The 19,624-nt window shown below is 36.3% G+C and overlaps 1 long non-coding RNA gene across 1 annotated transcript in view; it reads right to left on the reverse strand.

Moving 5' to 3' along the window:
* The window catches only part of LOC118354260 (uncharacterized), a 151,054-nt gene extending 132,628 nt beyond the window's left edge, over window positions 1-18,426 (reverse strand). Inside the window, exon 1 of the long non-coding RNA XR_007409969.1 lies at window positions 18,270-18,426. This is a non-coding gene — a long non-coding RNA (uncharacterized LOC118354260). The remainder of the gene's footprint in view (window positions 1-18,269) is intronic.
* Between the last annotated feature and the right edge of the window lie 1,198 nt (window positions 18,427-19,624).

Below are 19,624 nucleotides of genomic sequence, written 5' to 3' on the forward strand. Positions count from 1 at the left end.
ACAACATATCATTGTATATACTAAACGTTCACTCTCAAAATGACTGACTATATTTTATAAGTTTTCAACATTACATTTTTGTCAAATTATACCAAAGTAAACTCTCTTTATTATATATGTAGTAGTTCTTTTTCTGTTATAATTACAACAAAGATTCAATTGTAACACCTCGGGAAGAAAATTAATTTAACAGCTACTTGATCAGTTGACATACAATTGCAAAGAATGAAGTTTTCTCATTCACAACGTATTCGCTTTTAGGTACATAAGGAATAAATGTGTTATTTTGCAAAACGAAGATCAATCAAGTGCCCTCTTGGTGGAATCATTCATGATGGAATAAATATAATAAATTACAATATTATGATTCAGTTCATTCTTGAGGCTTTCACGTAATTTTCTGTTTATATGCCAGTCTCTCCCACATGATACCAGAGTGATCAGAGGTAGGAGTCACACTCTATTTATTTTTAAAAGTGTAGTTTTTAGCAAAAGACCTTGTATATTCTAGCCTTTGTGTAAATGCTTTGTGGAAATGAATGGTTCTGGCTGTATAATGACCAAAGAGGAGCCACCACATTCAGTAACTAAATCAAAATCAGACACAAGAAGCACAGGGCAACTGATGGGTAATATCAGCCTGATATTCAAATTGTTGAGCACTTTTATGGTGCAGTAATCTGTCTCAAACCTCACACTTCCCCACCTCCCCCCACCATTTCTTCTTTATTAAGATTGTTCATTGAAGACGACACTACAAGATGATGAGATAATGTGGCTACCCAAGTTAACAGGTTTCAACTTATAATTGTCTCAAAATGTGAGTTGCTGGATAAGAGTAAATACTTTTGGCAATTTTCTAAGAATTGTTCATTTTCTATCTCAGCATTCATTTTTATTTTATCTAACACAGCATACTTATTAAAAGATGGAAAAGGAATGAAGACATTCATAGATCCATCATTTCATTTTGGTGGGAGTAAAAAATGTAAAACCTCAATGGCACTGCCTCCATCACTGATATGCATGCACAGTGGCTTCTGATTGATAGATGATCTAAAAAACAAAGCAAATTCATATTAGAAATATTCCTACAAGTTCAATTGCCTGACTCGGGACAGATGTATTTGTATATTATTTGGACAGTATGTTAAGGCTTGACAGAGCACTTATTCTATCTACTGGTCTGTCACGCTACTAAATTTTATTGTGGAGTAATGTCAGTGAAAAAAATCTCCTTTCTTCCCATGATTATATTTGGCAGACCTATTGTTCCGTGCATTTGTAGGTAGCAGTCACTCAAATATAATGATCTAAACAGATTCCAAATATTGATTTCTTAGCAAAGATTCTTCTACTGCCCCAGAAAAAAAAAAATGTATGAAAAGCCATTATACAATATCTGTGTTTGCTCTGTGCTTGTGTTTGTGAGCTGCTCCAGCATATTGGTCTTTTTTTTTTTTTTCAGAGAAACAATGATACAATCATAACAAATAAATTATCATGTTCAAATCAACCATAATTCTTTAATTAGAAAAAAAAAGGTACTATAACAATGCAAAAGGACATAGAATATTGGGAGGGACAGAACATTTTGTTCATTTTCTTTGATACGAATAATATACAAATAATAACACGGCAAGAAGTTTAGTCAATCTTCATAAAACAAGCCAGAAAAATGTTCATAATTGCTTATGTTAAAATGCGTGGCAGGAGTGGAAATCAGATGTCATATTAAAAGTTTTACTCCTGGGGTGCCTGGGTGGTTCAGTTGGTTAAGCATATGAGTTTGATTCTGGTCAGGTCATGATCTCAGGGTCTTCAGATGAAGCCTAATATCAGGCTCCAGGCTCAGCAGGGAGTCTGCTTGAGATTTTTTTCACTTTCCCCCTCCTCCTGCACCTCCTTCCCCCACCCCTGCTGCCATGCTCACTCTGTCTCTTCAAATATATAAGTAAATCTTTTTAAAAAGTTTTATTCCTTAATTTTTCAATTATCCATCCAATTAATATCATTGGATACCTATTTTGTGCCTGGTGCTTTTATAGGAACTAAAATATGTACTAATAAATAAAACATGTAAGCTCTTGCTGATCCTATATGCTAGTGGACAAAGATAGAGGTAAATAAATTAACAAATAAATACACTATCTAGAAACAAATAAATATATTACTTATCAGTTAATATTAAACACTATAGAAGAAAAAAAGGTAGGTAAGTGAAAGAAGGACATTAGGGAGAGATTCTAGACAGAATGGTAAGTACCAATGATCTGAAAGAGAAAAACATCTGGCATATTGAAGAAAGAACATGAGTCATAATGATAAAGGGTTATAGTTGTACTATATAAAACCCTAAAGGTGCATATCATTCAGGGCTTTTTATTATGGAAAAATATACATAAGCTAAAATTTACCATTTTGAAGTGTACCTTTCAGTGGTCTTAGGTACATTCATATTGTTGGGCTTCCATCACCACCACTCCAGAACTTTTCATCATCTCAAGCTCAAACTATGTACCTGTAAAATAGCTAATCTCCATTCCTCCCTTCCCACAGACCCTGGAAACCACTATTCCACTTTCTCTCTCGATGAGTTTGACTGCTCTGGGTTACTCATATACGTGAAATCATACAACAAATGTCCTTTGGTAATTGTTTTATTGCACTTGGCATGAGGTTGTCCAAATTCATCCCATATTATAGTATGTGTTAGAATTTCATTCATTTTGGGAAGGATAATATTCTATTGTATGTGTATACCACATTTTGTTCATTTCGTTCATTTGTCAATGGAAGTTTAGGTTGTTAACACTTTTTGGCTGTTGTGAATAATGCTGCTGTGAACCATGGTGTACAAACATCTGCTCAAGTTTCTGTTTTCAGTTCCTTTGTGTATATATCCACAAGTGGGATTCATGAATCATATGGTAATTCTATGGGTAATTATATGAGGAACTGCCATACTCTTTTTCACAGCAGTTGTACCGTTTCACTTTCCCACCAACAATGCAGACTTGCGACTCAATCCCACAATCATAGATGGTGACCCGACCCTAAACCAAGAGTCAGATATTTAACATTGAGCCACCCAGGTGCCCCTCTTTGCTTCTTCGTTTTGTTGTTGTTAAATTGTAGAGATTCTTTATATATTCAAGTGTGTAAATCCCATATCAGATATATGATGTGAAAATATTTTCTCCCATTCTGTGGGTTCCTTTTTTTTTTAAGATTTTTATTTATTTATTCATGAAAGACACACAGAGAGAGAGAGGCAGATAAACACAAGTGGAGGGAGAAGCATGCAGGGAGCCCGATGGGGGACTCCATCCCGGAACTCCAGGATCAGGCCCTGGGCTGAAGAGCACTAAATCGCTGAGTCACCTGGGCTGCCCAGTGTGGGTTGCTTTTATATTATATTAATAGTGTCCTTCAATGCACCAAAGATTTTAATTTTGATGAAGTCCAGTGTATCTATTTGTTTCTTTTGTTTCTTATGGGTTTTGTGACAGATCCAATAAATCATTACCAAATCTAATGTCATGAAGCTCTTCTGTTTCCTTTTAAGAATTTTATCATTTACCTTTCACATTAGGCTTATTCATTGACTTCAATTTTGTAAAGTAAATTAATTTTTGTAATATGGTATAAGGTAAGGATCCATCTTCATTCTTTTGCATGTGGATATCCAGTTTGCTCAATACCATTTTTTGTAAAGACAGCCCTTTCTCCATTGAATGGATTTTTTTAAGATTTATTTATTTTAGGGAGGGGGCAAGATGGTGGAAGAGTAGGGTCCCCAAGTCACCTGTCCCCACCGACTTACCTAGATAACTTTCAAACCATCCTGAAAACCTACGAATTCAGCCTGAGATTTAAAGAGTGAACAGCTGGAATGCTACAGAGAGAAGAGTTTGCACTTCTAAAAAGCACAACTCGTTTTTAGCCACTCTGCAATGAGCAAAATGACTAGATAGAAGAACTCACCACAAAAGAAAGAATCAGAAATAGTACTCTCTGCCACAGAGTTATAGAATTTGGAATACAATTTGATGTCAGAAAGCCAATTCAGAAGCACAATTATAAAGCTACTGGTGGCTCTGGAAAAAAGGCATAAGGGATTCTAGAGACTTCATGATTGCAGAATTTAGATCTAATCAGCCTGAAATTAAAAATCAATTACATGAGATGCAATCCAAACTGGAGGTCCTAACAACAAGGGTTAATGAGGTAGAAGAAAGAGTGAGTGACATAGAAGACAAGTTGATGGCAAGGAAGGAAGCTTCAATTAATTTATTTTAGAAAGAGAGAAAGACTGAGAGGGGCAGAGAGAGAGGACGAGGGAGAGAATCTCAAGCAGAATACTTGCTGAACACAGAACATGACATGGGCTGGATTCCAGGACCCTGAGATCACAACCTGAGCCAAAATCAAGAGTTGGAGGCTTAACTGACTGAGTCACCCAAGTGTCCAAAGCCAATTTCTTACAATCTCTGTCTGTTTCTCCCCCTCCTTCCCCTCACTCTCTCATCTTCATACACATATCCTTGTTCTCTTTTTCTGGGGGAACTCTAAAAGACATCTAAATAATTTTAATTCTTCCAACTCCTGAACACAAAATATTGTATATCCTGTATTTCAGCAAACAAGTCTTTTGCCTCTTTGCTAAGTTTATTTACAAGCATTTTATTCATCTTGATGCTTTCATAAATTAAATTTTTTTCTTAATTTAGTTTTCAAATTGTTAGTATATAGAAATGCAGGTATTATTTTCTGTCTTGATTTTGTATTTTATGACTTTACTGAACTTATTAGTTCTAACAGTGCTTTTTGGTTTTGGTTTTTGATGTCTTTTATTTCTTTTGTTGCCTAGTTACTCTGGCTAGAAATTCCAGTACTATGTGGGACAGAAGTGGTGGCAGTGCACATCCTTTTCTTATGTTTGATCTTAGAGATAAAGCTTTCAATCTTTTGCCATTGAGTATGATATTTTCTGTGGGTATTTTTAACATATACTTTTTATTATGTTGAGATCATTTCCTTCTATTACTAGGTTTTTTGTGTTTTTATTATGAAGGATCAGAATATTGTCAAAGGCTTTTTTGTATCAATTGAGATGATCATGTGTAGTTTTTTTCCCATATTATATTAATGGGATATTATACTGACTTAATTTTTTGAGTATTGAACCATTATTGCATTTGAGGAATAAAGTTGTCTTGAGCATGGTAGATAATTCTTTTAATATACTGCTGAATTTTGTATACCAATATTGTGCTGGGAATCTTTACATTAATATTCATAGAGAATATTGGTCTGTAGTTTTCTTGTAGTGCCTTTGTCTGGCTTCAGTCCCAGGTCAATACTGGCCTCATAGAATGAGTTGGGAAGTGTTCCTTCCTCTTCAATTTTTGGAAGACTTTCCAAAAGAAGTGTTGGTGGATAGTTTTTCCTTAAAAATTTGGTAGAATTTACTAGTGAAGCATCTGGCCCAGCACTTTTCTTATCAAAAAGATTTTAATTACTGATTAAATATTTTTACTAGTTATACATCTATTTTTATCTCTTTATGATTCAGTCTTTGTAGGTTTTGTGTTTCTAAGAATGTGTCCATTTTATTTAAGTAACCCAACTCATCAGTGTATAATTATTTATAATGCTGCCTTATAACCCTTTATTTCTGTAGCATTGGTAGTAATGTCTCCACTTTCATTTTATTTTAATAATTTGAATTTTCTCTTTTTTTTTTTTTTCTTATCCAGGGTAACTAAAGGTTTATCAATTTTGTTGATATTTTTGAAGAACTAACATGATTTTGCTGACTTTTTTTTAAATATTTTTTTTATTTATTCATGACTGACAAAGAGAGGGGCAGGGACATAGGCAGAAGGAGAAGCAGGCTCCATGCAGGGAGCCTGATGTGGGACTCGATCCCAGGACTCCGGGATCAGTCCCTGAGCCAAAGGCAGATGCTCAACCACTGAGCCACCCAGGTGTCCCTGATCTTGCTGACTTATTTCATTAGTTTTCTATTCTCTGTCTCTAACTTTTATTATTTCCTTTCTTCTGCTTGCTTAGTTTAGTTTATTCCTTTTCTTTCTACTTTTTTTTTTTTATTTTTAATGCTCTTGCATAGACTTTGACTCTTACTCTGAATAAAATGTGAAGCCCTCAGAAAATTTTAAAAGTGGAATGGCATAGTCTGACATATTTTTAAATGATGACTTTTTCTTTGTGCTGGAAATAGATCAGAGTGATATAAGGACAAAACTATAAGAACATCTAGGAAACAATCTAGGAGGCAAAATAATGGTGTCTTGAACAGTAGTGGTTATGGTGGATGCAGTTTTGATATTCTGAAAAAATGTTGAAAGTGGTGGAGCAAGGTTTGTTAATAGATCCAACATGAGATGTGAGAAAAAAGGTGTAAAGGGTCATGCCTCCAAGGGCTTTGGTCTGAGCAAGTATAAGAATAGGGTTGCTGTGCTGGGATGAGGATGTAGCATATTGGGAGTTTGGGAAAAGATCAGCAATTAATTTGGGGGCATGTTAGGTTGTGATCTATAGTAAACACTCATAGGAAGATATCAGGTAAATATTTGAAAATACATGTCTGGGATTCAGAAGTAGACATATACTTGGGGAATTATCAAACCAATATTTTCCACGATGCATTTGGTTGACATTATCTAAAATGTTCAGTATATTGGGAGAAAAAAAAGATATCAAAAGATCAATCTCTGAGGTACTCCAAAGTTTAGAATCCAGGAAGATAAAAGGAAATCAGCAAAGGGACTGAGAATCAGCTGCCAAACCGCCAGTGAAATGGAAAAAAAGAATAAAGAAAGTGTTCTTTTGGAGACAAAATGGGGGTGGAGAGGTGTTTAGGAATGGAAGAATGATCAATTATATGAAATAATATCAAATATATAAAATATATGATATATATGTGTATGTGTGTGTATTTGTATATACTCTATACACATAGTATATACAAATATATATATTTAACTGAATAGGAGCTAAATGTGAGGCCAAGAGACAACTTTGCTTTAAATGAAAAACTCAGCATGATATTTGCCTGATCAAATGATCAAATATAAATATAGAGAGGAAACTGGCAACAAAGCTGGGACAATGTCCTTGAGTAGTAACATTGGCTGGAATCCAGTGCTCAAGTGGAAAGGCTGGCTTTTATTAGGACCACAGAGACTTTGCCCATAATAACAGAGTCAATAGGCTCAGCACCTGGTAGTTGTATAATAGTGGTTGTGACAGTGTGTAAACATTTTCTTCCTTTTTTTCCTCAATAAAACAAAACCATAACAGCAAAACAAAATTTCTCAGTAATAACAAAAACTAAAAAGACAAAACAAAGCAAAACAAGATGGTTGGTTGAACCTGGGAATAGGTTAGAAGTTCCTAAAAGCTTGAAAAAGTAGAGATGTGCAGTGGTCTTTTGGAACAGTGAGAAAGTGTAGAGACTAAACAAGTATGATAGGATGGCTAGATAGAACCAAGGACCCAGAGAAATTAGCAATATAAACATTGAGGCCAGATGGGATATTTTTGATGACCATGGTATATGGTATAGGTGCATACCTGAAGTAAATGGAGAGTTTAAATAAGCAGGTTTATTGATTGCAAATGAGTATGATAATGTAAGAGAAAGGAAATGTGATTAATTCTAATGAGGCACTAAGGTAGTCAAGCCGAGTAAGAAAGCGCTAGAACATGATATTAGTTTTTTTTTTTTATTATTCTATAACAAATTTCTGCAAACTTAGTGGCTTAAACATCACAAATTTATTATCCTTTAGTTCTGGTAGTCAATAGTCTGACTCAGGTCTCACTATCCTAAAATCAAAGTTTAAGAAGGGTTGAGTTTCTTTCTGGGAGGCTCTATGGGAGAAACCAATTCCTTGTGATTTGGGGCTTCTAGAGGTTGCTTACATTCTTTAGCTATTGACCTTCTTCCTCTATTTTCACAGCCATCAATAGAGGTAGTCTTTACCATGACTCATAAGTGACATATTCTTCTACTCCTTTCTTCCCCTTTTTAAGAATCCTTGTGTTAACATTAGGTCCACCCAGATCATTCAGAATAATCTCTCCCATCTTGGTGTCTTTAACAAGTCACATCTACAAAGTCCCTTTTGCCATGTGAAACAATATGTCCATGGGCTATAGAAATTAGGAAATGGGCATTTTTCTGCCTATTCCAATGATGAAGCAAAGATAAGTGAAAAAATAGTAGGAAGAATGGATTTTAGGACCCAATCATTTTGAAAAATTTTAGAGTACAACTATTACAAGGAATGATCTAGTGTGACTGAGGCTGTCATTGCTTCCTAATATCTATTTTTTGCTATTCTTTCTGGGTACGCAGCTGAATATACTTTCAAGCCTCCCTTGCAAGTGGAAGTAGCCATATGACTGAGCTCTGATAAATGGAACATGAGTAAAATTGGTGTATATAGTTTTTAATTTGGTCTATAAGATCATGTTGTATGCCTTCCTTCTCTTTTCTTTCTGATGTCTGAAAAAAAAACTACTACTTGCATCAAAATTAAAATTAAACAGAATTAAAGATTCAAGTTCTCAGTCACACTAACCATATTTCAAGTGCTTAATAGCTAAATGTGACTATTGACTACCATATTGATCAGTTCAAATATAGAATAGTTGCTTTACTGCAGAAAGTTCTTTTGGTTTGTGCTGGACCAAAGGAAGGCAAAGCCACAAAGAGGAAGAAGGCCAGCTTCCTAATAGACTACATAAAGAACTCATCCCCACTCCTGATTAACATTTGACTGTTCTGGAGTCAATAAGTAAAATTTTCTTGCCTTAAGACAGAGAGATTTTACATTCTTTATTACACAGTTAGCACTCCTAAGTGCTAAGGCAGTAAAAAGAAAAGAAATGAGTCTGGTAGACCTTATGATGCACCACACAGATTACCTTTTGGGAATAACAGATTTATTATTATTAGCCCAGCTAATAAGACTCTAATCTAACAGATTTATTAGCCCAGCTAATATATTTGCTTATTATTTGCTAATAAGCAAATATAAAGGGCCGAGTCTCTTGCCCCAATGTGAGACAGCTCTGATCACTCATTCAATATTCAGATATTCCTAAAGAATCTTTCGAGGTATCCCTTGAGATTACCTGACAGCTTGCTTTTTCCTTCTGCCCAGTCCTACTTACTTTTTCCCCCTTCTACAGGTGTTTCTGTTTTGTTGTGTTATTTTCAAGACTACCCACTAATAGACCTCCTGCATGCTAACCACCAGCTCAGAGTCTGATTCCTGGGGAACACAATGTACAAAAGTGGATATTGGAATTGGGCCAAGAAAGTAGATGCTGGAATAGGATATAAGAATTGCATCACCTGCCACCTAGATATTAATAGGGGCCCGATCATTGGTGGTAGATGAAACAGAGAGAAACCTTGTTTCTAGCGGATGGTTCCGTTGTTAAAGCTTTCACCAGTGGTAAATTAAAATGGTAAATTGTTGAAAGGGAATGCATTAGCAGGTATCAGACTAGAAAAACAGCAGAGAAAGTAACTATACAGATAATAATATATTCGGTGGCTATTGGTTGAGTTTGCTTGATGCTTTGGAGTAAAGATAAGAAATAGCTGACTGCACCACAACTGAAATCTAGGCCTAAAATTCTAGAAGGCCTCTTTAGTAACATCAAAAATTCTCTCATCTTTTGTAGTGAAAAGGTGGATATAGCTTACGATCAAGCCCAGGACTTAATCGCAAAAAAATACCAAGCTCCCAAGTTGAACTCTTAAGCAAGACCTAGATTGGGAAAGATTGAACCCCTGATATATAAAGCAGACACATCTCAATGAATCCCATCACCTCCCCCCCCAAAATAAATCCTAATTTCCAGATCTCTTAAACTCCCTGAGTCTGTGGAAATAGCCTATTACTCTCTATGAGGACTAACACTCTCCTTTCCTTGAAGACAATGTACATCCTTCCCCACTTAGACAACATTACTTCTTCTGAAGATCTGCCTACTGGCCATAGGTCAATAATAAGGGTTCATAATCTGGCCAACATAATCTGTCCAAAGGCAGGCTGGGTCTGATTAGAGATAAAAGAGAGACTACATCCCCAAAGGAACTACAAGACTCAGCTAGCATATATTAACAGGAGCCAAGGAAGTATATATGAGGGTAGCTTCTGAAGGGGCTAGAATAATTACAGTGGGTTTGATAAACAATACTTTGTTGATTTGGAGGGCACCATCCAGATTATATAGGCCTATACACCCTGGCAAAGACCTCAGGAGATGGCATACTCTACTGGAATTATGGAAAAAGCAACAATGCATACAAAGTGAGGTAGACATTCCAGACAGCCATAGCAAATAGTAAAAGAAAGGATTAGAAGACTTAGAAAAGAGGGCTTGTCTAACCATAGGTACTATATAAGGCTGGAAAACCCACCAGAGGACTCTATTCCACAGGAGGGCCTGGAAAATACATAATTTACCAAAACAATAAGGAAGCCCATGGTAGGAGTACCACCAGCATCACTTAGAAATTTATTGTTAGCTCCCCTCTATAATGCAGGGTTGGTGGGAAAAGTTGCCATTAAGAATTGAGTTCATCAGTAGTGAGGAGGATGATAGTTTCCCTATGAATTTGAAGCTATATGTCAGTGCTTCATCTGGATAGAAGGCACAACACAATTGGAGATGCTAAAATGATGCCCCCTACCCTTCCATAAAGAGCCATTTACTCAAGTGATAAGAAAAGAGAAATGTCCAAAAACATTTCAACATTTAGACACAGAGTCCAAAAATCAAAGTATTTGTGCCTCCCTGTCAGAGAGAAATCATAGAAGATATGAATAATAAAAGGAATCCTGTCCCAGGTTTTACTAACAGTAGACCACTGCTTCCGTAACCTATCTACTGTTTAAGATGCATATAATTTGCCCAAGGTTGTAATTTCCCAAGATTCTGAATGTATAACTGGAATAGACATACTTGGTAGTTAGTAGGTGGGTAACAGAAGTGCTGATCCTAAAGACCTTAAAGAGACAGAAGTATTGGTTCCCATCAAATCTTTATTTAATTTACTTGTCTGCCTCCCATACTAGGCAGATAAGCAGAGCCTAGAGGATAACAATGGACCATCATGAATGATGAGTACTGACTCCAATTGCTGCTATGGGGCCAGATGTGGCTTCTCTACTAGATCAGATTTATGCAATCTATGGTACAAATATGTCACTTTTGAATGGGTGTATACATTATTTTCTATCTCTATCTGCAAAGAGTGTCAGAAACTGTTCATATTCACATGGAATAGACAACTATACACATTTATGATCCTAGGTATGTGCTAATTTGCCTACCTTTGTTACAATGAAGCCTGACAACATCCAGAAAATCTTAACATCCATGATAATATCGCATTGCCTTATCATATTGATGACATGAAAATCAAATTAAAGGTACACAAAGTGGTTCTTCCAAGTGGCTAAAACATTATCTAGCTTGCCAAGCTTAATATGCTATCAAGAGTAGAGGTAAAACCCTAAAAAAGTTCAGATGACTGACATATCAATAGCATTTTTATGAGTCTAGTGGTTGCTGTCATACCAAGTTAGCATTTCAAACATACGGGTCAAAGTATTGGTACATTAACTCTCCATGCAAAGGAGGAAGCACCATGAAAGACAGTCCTGGTAAACCATTTCCGGTTTTATTCTTCACAATAGATCCCCTGGAAAACTTGGACTATTTCTCCTTCTCATATAATAGATGATTTAGATAAATAGATAAAAAGATTTTTAAAAAGATGATTTAGATAAATAGATAGAAAGGCTGCCAGTTTGGGTAGCAAGCCAAGCAAGGACCTTCAGCAGATCTGGGATGTGATGCAGGTCTGCAACTTGGAATATACAACCTGGAAGACTTTATGTAATAGAAGTATGACTGTAGGGAGATGACATAGCCCACTGAAAGAAGGAAGAACTACTGAGGATGAACAGAAGCACAATCAGGGGGCACAGAATGCTGCAACAGTTTCCAAAGTGCCTCTCCCTCAGCTCACTCCTATGCTCATATTGGGGATCCCTAATGATTATGAGGAAGAAAAACTTAAGCTTATTTCATAGACTCATGACTTTGTATTGGAGATTCAAGCTAAAAAATATGGTGGCCAACTCTTTTGCAAACTGTTGAGGCAACACCTTGAAAAAAATTTGGGGAGAGAAAAATTATAGCAATTGTGCAGAACTTTAGTTATTGAACCAGTTATCTACTTTGTTTGAAAAGACAAGCAGTCTTTAAAAAAAAGACAGTCTGAGTTTAGAAAATGTGAAGACTTGAGGGCAGTGGCAAACGTTTTCACAAGTCATCAGGGATAAGTAACGACAAAAAGTAGAAGATTATAGACAAGGGGGTCTGGAGTAGAGGTATGTGAATGGTCTTATAGGAGAGGACCAAAAGTGTGAAGGTCTCTTATATCTCGTGTTTATGGCCACAAAATGCAACAGCATGGTATATGAAATGATTTTGCTGCTTTCCTCAAGCTACATCTCTCAACAGACATTCCAGACACAACAGACATTCCAGGTATGTTAGTAGATATGTTAGCAGGGATAAAGTCTGTGAACTCTTATCAAGTCTAATCTAGCTACTGCCACCGCTTAATATACAACCTATAATCAACAGGGAATGATATCAAGTCTCCAATATATTTCCATCCTTTGATGAGACTACCCAGGCACTCTGTGGTGAGTTAGCTGTATTAGGTCCACTCGACTCTAAAAGTCCAGCAATTTCTCTTGGCATAAATACACACATTTTCTGTAAGTGGGTTTGTCTTTCTTTCATGTAAGACCTGAGCAAGTACCACATTTTTATAACTATGAAGTGTTCACAATTTACCCCCACGGATCTCACCTACTATCTCGTGAGATCAAGGGACCCACCCTACAGCAAAAGAGGTGTGGACATAGGCTGATGACAGACCCCACTACCCAGATGCTTTTGGTCTGATAGAAAATTGAGTATTCTCTTGAAGGCATCATTGAAGCACTAGCTTGAAGATGACATTTTGCAAGGATAAGGCAAGTTGCTAGGATTTTACAAGACCTTGGATACAGCGTGAATCAAAGAAGGTTAAATAGTGCTTTGACCCACTAGTTAGAACACATACGTCTGAAAACCAAGTAGCATAAACAAGAGTGACCTTGCTTAGTTTTTTGTTTTTTTTTTTTTTCTTAGATAGCAACTCTGGGCTTTGCATGTTTAGAGCTTTTGGTTCCTATAGGGACAACACTTTCATTAGTGGATAAATCAAGAGTTCCTTTGAGCTATAAGCTGCAGCTGCTGCCTGAACACTTTGAACTCTTTGAGTGAAAGACCTGGAAGGCAAGAAGAGGTGTCTTCATCTTGACAGAAGGATAATAATCTTGATTGTCCAGAGTAAGTAGGATATTATTGCATGTGTGACTAGCAAGGAGTATGTTTGCCATTTGACATTTCTTCATACTCTCTTTATACATTTTGATGGAAAGTGGACAATGACAACAACATTGTCTGAAAATGGCATAGTGATCAGGGGCTCAGAATCCTTAGGAATGAGAGTATGATCAAGTTACCAGATAAGCCACAAAGATCACCAAACTTGTTAGCTGAGGCTTAAGAAAATCTAGTTTTCACTCTGAGACCAGCTTCAGCAGAGAGTGCTAGAGCTATTAACCTTCCTCTTTCAGGTGGTCTAAGCAAGGCCCACAAGAATCCTGAAGGACAAGCTGGTCCCAGAATTTATATAAATAAGTTAATTTGAGTAAAGCACATGTTTACTGTTTTGGATGCTGTCATGACGACTCATCATTTTTCAAGAAACAAGGCCGTCAGCTTCTGAGAGTATGTTCAGAAGAATCCTCAGGCAATCTATCAGCCATTTCAGGAAATGCTCAGCTGTAGAGACCCTCACCAGAAGTTATGCCTCCACCTAGAGAAGCCCATGTCCAATGACTCTACCCTCAAATGACGCAAATCTGAAAGAACACCTAAGTGTTCTCTTATGACTATACTACACCTAATCATTTCTGCTCTAGTCCTATTTTCTTAACTTTTTTTTTTAAGATTTTATTTATTTATTCAGGAGAGACACAGAGGGGGGCGGGCAGAGACACAGACAGAGGAGAAGCAGGCTCCATGAAGGAAGCTTGATGTGGGCTTTGATCCTAGGACTCCAGGATCATACCCTGAGCTGAAGGCAGGCACCAAACCGCTGAGCCACCCAGGGATCCCCTTCTTAACTTTTCTTTTGCAGTTTTTGATCTCAAGAGCATTCTTATTAATCTCCTCATGCTAATCTCTATCTCAGAGTCGTTACCTATGGGACACAAACTATAACAATAGGAGTCAAAAATGGCAATGCTTGAAATTGAGATTGTAAATGAGGAAGTTGCTACTGATGACAAGGTCTGGGGAAGTGGGTGACTAAGGTAGATTGTGGATCATAGAGGAGAAGTGACTAAAGAATTGAGAGGCCAGAATGATGGAAAGATCATCTTCATGAAACTTTGAGTCACCAAATATTTTGACATTAGTGTTGGAAAAAGCATTAGTGTACCAGGCACCAATATTTTCAAGGAATTGAGAGGTTGAGGTGGGTTTCAAGGAAATTAATATGTGGGTGACCACACCAAGAATATATAATTATTAGTATAGTCTGATGGCATGAAGAGAGAGGATGGTAGAACAATAACCTAGAAGTCACTATGGGAGTTGGTAAGAGAAAAACATGATACACTTAAGAGGACCATCAGGGAGATCCATCTTTTTTTTTTTTAAGATTTTATTTATTCATGAAAGATACACACACAGAGACAGAGAGAGAGAGAGAGAGAGAGAGAGAACCAGAGACATAGGCAGAGGGAGAAGCAGGCTCCCTGCAGGGAGCCCGATGTGAGACTTGATCCTGGGGCTCCAGGATCACGACCTGGGCTTGAGGCAGGCACTCAACCACTGAGCCACCCAGACGTCCCAAGATCCATCTTTTAGTTAAAAATAAAATAAGAAAGAACTTTCACAAAGAAAGTTCGGAATACATGAAGTTTTGCTTCAAGGCTAACCTATACATATCTTAGATATAAAGAATTGAGTCTGTCTCCCAACTATTTCAGATAAAAATTAACACATTTTTAATTTTGTATTTTCTTTGGATGAGGCTATACAATGTGCTGTAAGTGTTCAGAATTTTTGCATTTGGCTAGCTGATTAGGAATGCTTAGCTAAATTGCTTGAATTAGTGACTACACATCTTGACATGCTGTAGCTATAATCAGAGGCACAGAAGAGTCAACTGCAAAAGTAATATTATTACATAAAACAGATCACATATAAAATTGGTTATATCCTTTATCCTGTGAAAATCTGAACCATGGAACAACCATGTGAAAACTGGTCTTAATCTGCATAACCTTTAAACTTATTATTCAATAATGCTGGAACTTTTTTTTTTTTAAACCTTCACTTTTTTTTTTATTTTTTAAAGATTTTATTTATTTACTCATGAGATACCCAGAAAGAGAGAGAGGCAGAGACACAGGCAGAGGGAGAAGCAGGCTCCATCCAGGAAGCCCGATGTGGGATTTGATCCCAGGTCTCCAGGATCACACCCTGGGCTGAAGGCGGCACTAAACCACTGAGCCACTTGGGCTGCCCAGAACTTTTATTAAATGTAAGAACATCTGAAGGAAAAAGCATATATTTGCCCTTTTCAGATGGTTAGATTTGTTTCCAATTATTTCACATTTTTACACTATTTAAAAACTAGACAAAATTTCAAATGCTCATTATAATTTTACAAAATGAACAAAGAAGAGTATGCTCTTCTACTTAGTTATGATTTATATACCTAGTATTTCCAGGACAATACTTCCAATTTCTTGTTTTCTACTAGTTATACTGCAGTAGGTCACTCATTATCCACATTTTCAAAATAAAACTACTTCTATTATCTTTCTTTTTGTAAAATTTTCAATCGCTTTCCAAAAATGTGTTTCTTTTTCTTCTTGGAAACAGCAAGATTGCACTTCCTAGCATCATTTGCAGTTATACATGGCCATGTGAACGAATCTTGTCCAATGGGCTCTAGGTGAAAGATATATACCACTTCTAAGTTTGGTGCATTTAAAAACTCCCACCTGACTTTCAGTTCTCAGTGTCTCACTTTGTGAGCTAGAGGGATAGAATCCAACAGACATCTCTTAGACCTTAGGGATGAAGTAGCTGCAAGATGAAAAAAACCTGTATCCTTGAGTCAGAGCATATAAAGTCACCCCAAATTTCCAGGATTGTTTTGTTATATGAGTCAGAAATACGATTCATCAATATTAATCACTGAGATTTTTGCGATTCTATTTTTTTAAAGGTTTTATTTATTTATTCATGAGAGACACAGAGAGAGAGAGAGAGAGAGGCAGAGACACAGGCAGAGGGTGAAGCAGGTTCCATGTAGGGAGCCCAACGTGGGACTTGATCTCGGGTCTCTAGGATCACGCCCTGGGCTGAAGGTGACGCTAAGGCGCTGAGCCACCTGGGCTGCCCTGATTCTATTTTTTATAGCAATTAGTCTTCCCTTCCCTGACTATATACTTGTACTCTACCTGACATTCCGATTTCTGTAATGGCCACCATAGCATATCAGATACAGAAAGACTGAAAATAGGGGTAGATACAATAAGTATTCCCAATCAGTTCTTCCTTCTCAATCACATAATATAATTAATTACTGAGACAATATTGTTAACTCTATTGCTACAACATTTCCTTCGTTGTCCCCATATCTTTAGTTTTCTGCCTTAAAAATCCAAAATTTTTAATGAGCATCTAAATATATCAATATATATTCCCCCAAATTTAGCCAGAAATTGCTTTTACCGGCATTATTCTCTGCAATAACACAGCCCTACTTATTCTAATATTCAAATTTTCCATCATCTTTTTGACTCTTTGAGATGGTCACAATATCCCCTCCACTGGCATTTTTGATTTTGCATATATAAAACATAACTAGCTGGCTAGAGAAATGAATATAATCCATATTTAAAAATAAATGATTCACTCATCATCTTCTTTATGAGATCCTCCCAGATTTTTCCTATTTATAATTACCTTTTGCATTTACTACGAATGTACTACGCTACAGTTTTTCTAGTAATAATAGGCTTTGCTTTCATTTTTTTATGGAACTGATTCTGATTTCTATTGCTATATAGCAAGTTATCATAAACTTTTCAAAAGCCACCATTTCTTACTTCACAGTTTGTAAGTCAGACTCATGCATATAGCATGACTAGTTCTCTCTTCAGTTTATCATAAGATTGAAATCAAAATATTGGCCAGACTGAGTTCTCATCTTGAGGCCCTAGGGAAAAATTTGCTTCCAAGCTCACTCTAGCTCTTGCCAGAAATCTGTTCCTTGTGATTGTAGGACTGAGGCCCTGCTTCCTTGCTATGCAGACTCCTCCATCTTCACTAAATAGAATCCTTCATGTACTTCAACTCTCTGACTTCCTCTTCCACTGGCAGCGGGAGAAAACTCTGCTTTCAAAGGGCTTATGTGATTAGGATAGGCCTAACTGAATAATATCCAGTCAGTTGTGCCAATAGTATAAATAAATCACAAAATAAAATCCATTATATCATAGTCCTGAGGATTATTTAGAGCATGTATACATCAGGGGTAGGAAATCTTTGGGAACATATTAGAATTCTACCTATTTCAAGAAACTTAAAAAAAGCAAATCTGCAAGCACTAAGTCTTTGAACTTTAGCCTCACTAAAGTATAGGTTAGGCATAACAAAAATTACCATTATCTGTCTCATAGGTTACTAACAAGAGGTTCAAAATATTTAAACAGTGTGGCCATATTCTTACATTTATAGGGGGTATGGATACAGATAGAAAGATTTTGACTAGAAATCCAAAATTCTCTTTATAATACTTCATAAACTACATTTGGGATTGTACGTTTATTATCATTACTTTATTACATGTTATTTGATTATAAAATGCTAATGCTAAAGTATCACATCAGTTGAGGAATTTAGTATTTTCTAAGAGGGTATATAAATTTATCCCTTAATGTCATCTTGGAAAGTGGAGGCTAATTTCTTTGTTCCCCACATGTATCATGTAATCATCTTGGGCTGTCATAGCAAAATACCATAGACAGGGCAGCATAAACAACAGAAGCTTATTTTCTTACAATTATGGAGGCTGGAAATTTGAGATCACAGTGCTAGCAGGGTTAAGCTCTAGTGAGGATTCTTTCTCTTCCTAGTTCACAGATGGCCATTTTCTGGCTGTGTCATTATGCTGTGGGGAGAGAATTTCTCTCTGCTTCTTCTTATAAGGCCACAAATATTTTCAGATCAGAATGCTACTCTTATGACCTCATTTAGTGGTAATTACCTCCTAAAAGTTCTATTGTCAAGTATAGTCACACTGGGAGTTAGGGCTTCCCCAAGTGAATTGAGTTGGGGTCGAAAGGAATGAATACAATTCAGTCCATTGTAATACATTACCAAGTTTGGAATATACATACAACAGCTAATGAATAAATATTCATTGTTCTCAATTTGTATGCAATCAATTGATACCTAGTTAAGCCAGACCCATAGAGAATCATATTAAATAATATATACTCCAACTAACTTTTTATTCTGATGATAAATGGAAAAAATAGAGAATAAAAATTATTGGAGCTTTCTTTAGATTCCCTATAGCTATAGATAGACCTTTTATGATTAAACAAACAGGATTACCAACTTCTATTTTGGCTGGAACACTTAGACTTGACTCAGAACTTGAAAATCTTGATGCTTCCACAATTCATAGAATTGTCTCGAGTTAAAAAAAGTTGATCAGAAAGAAAAATTGTGATCAAGGTAGCCATATGCATAAATGGTCTGGAGTATACTCAATAGCTTACAAATTCCTGTATTCTGAACAACACCTTTTTTAGACATGATTTATGGTGCTTAATGTGTGTGTGTTGGCACTGGGGGCCAGGGGAAGGGTTATTCTCAAAATTCTCCTTCAAATACCATTATAAAGCCATGTGATAGTTTAGTATTGCAATGGAAATCACACTGTGCACTCCTCACCCATTAGGCTGCTAATGTTTCAGCCTATAAAATGCACTGGTTCCAATATAGGACTATCATGACAAAGCCAGAATGGGAGAATTTTAAGCTCATTAACTTACAGAGGGATGGCATTTGTTTTCACTTTGCCAAATCAAATAAACAAAGAGGCAAATAAACTTGAAATGTTACTTTTGGGGAAAGATTGACCATTGCTTTGACCTACTTTGGTCATTCAGATATTCTTTTGCAAATGTTCCTCTGGAACTGTGAAAACTATGCTGAGTACATTATAAAAATAGGGGGAAAAGCTCAAGAAAATTAACATTTTTTAGCTATTAGATACAGTCATTAGTGATATTCTGAAGCATTCTGACAGCTTTCGCTACAATTTCCTCTTCTTTTGTTTTAAAAAATTCTACTCTAAAGAAATACATTCAACTAGGTTATAATTAACGTGGCTGTCAAAAGATAT

The sequence above is a fragment of the Canis lupus genome, chromosome 3 (assembly GCF_003254725.2).
Source record: "Canis lupus dingo isolate Sandy chromosome 3, ASM325472v2, whole genome shotgun sequence".
NCBI classification, from domain to species: domain Eukaryota; kingdom Metazoa; phylum Chordata; class Mammalia; order Carnivora; family Canidae; genus Canis; species Canis lupus.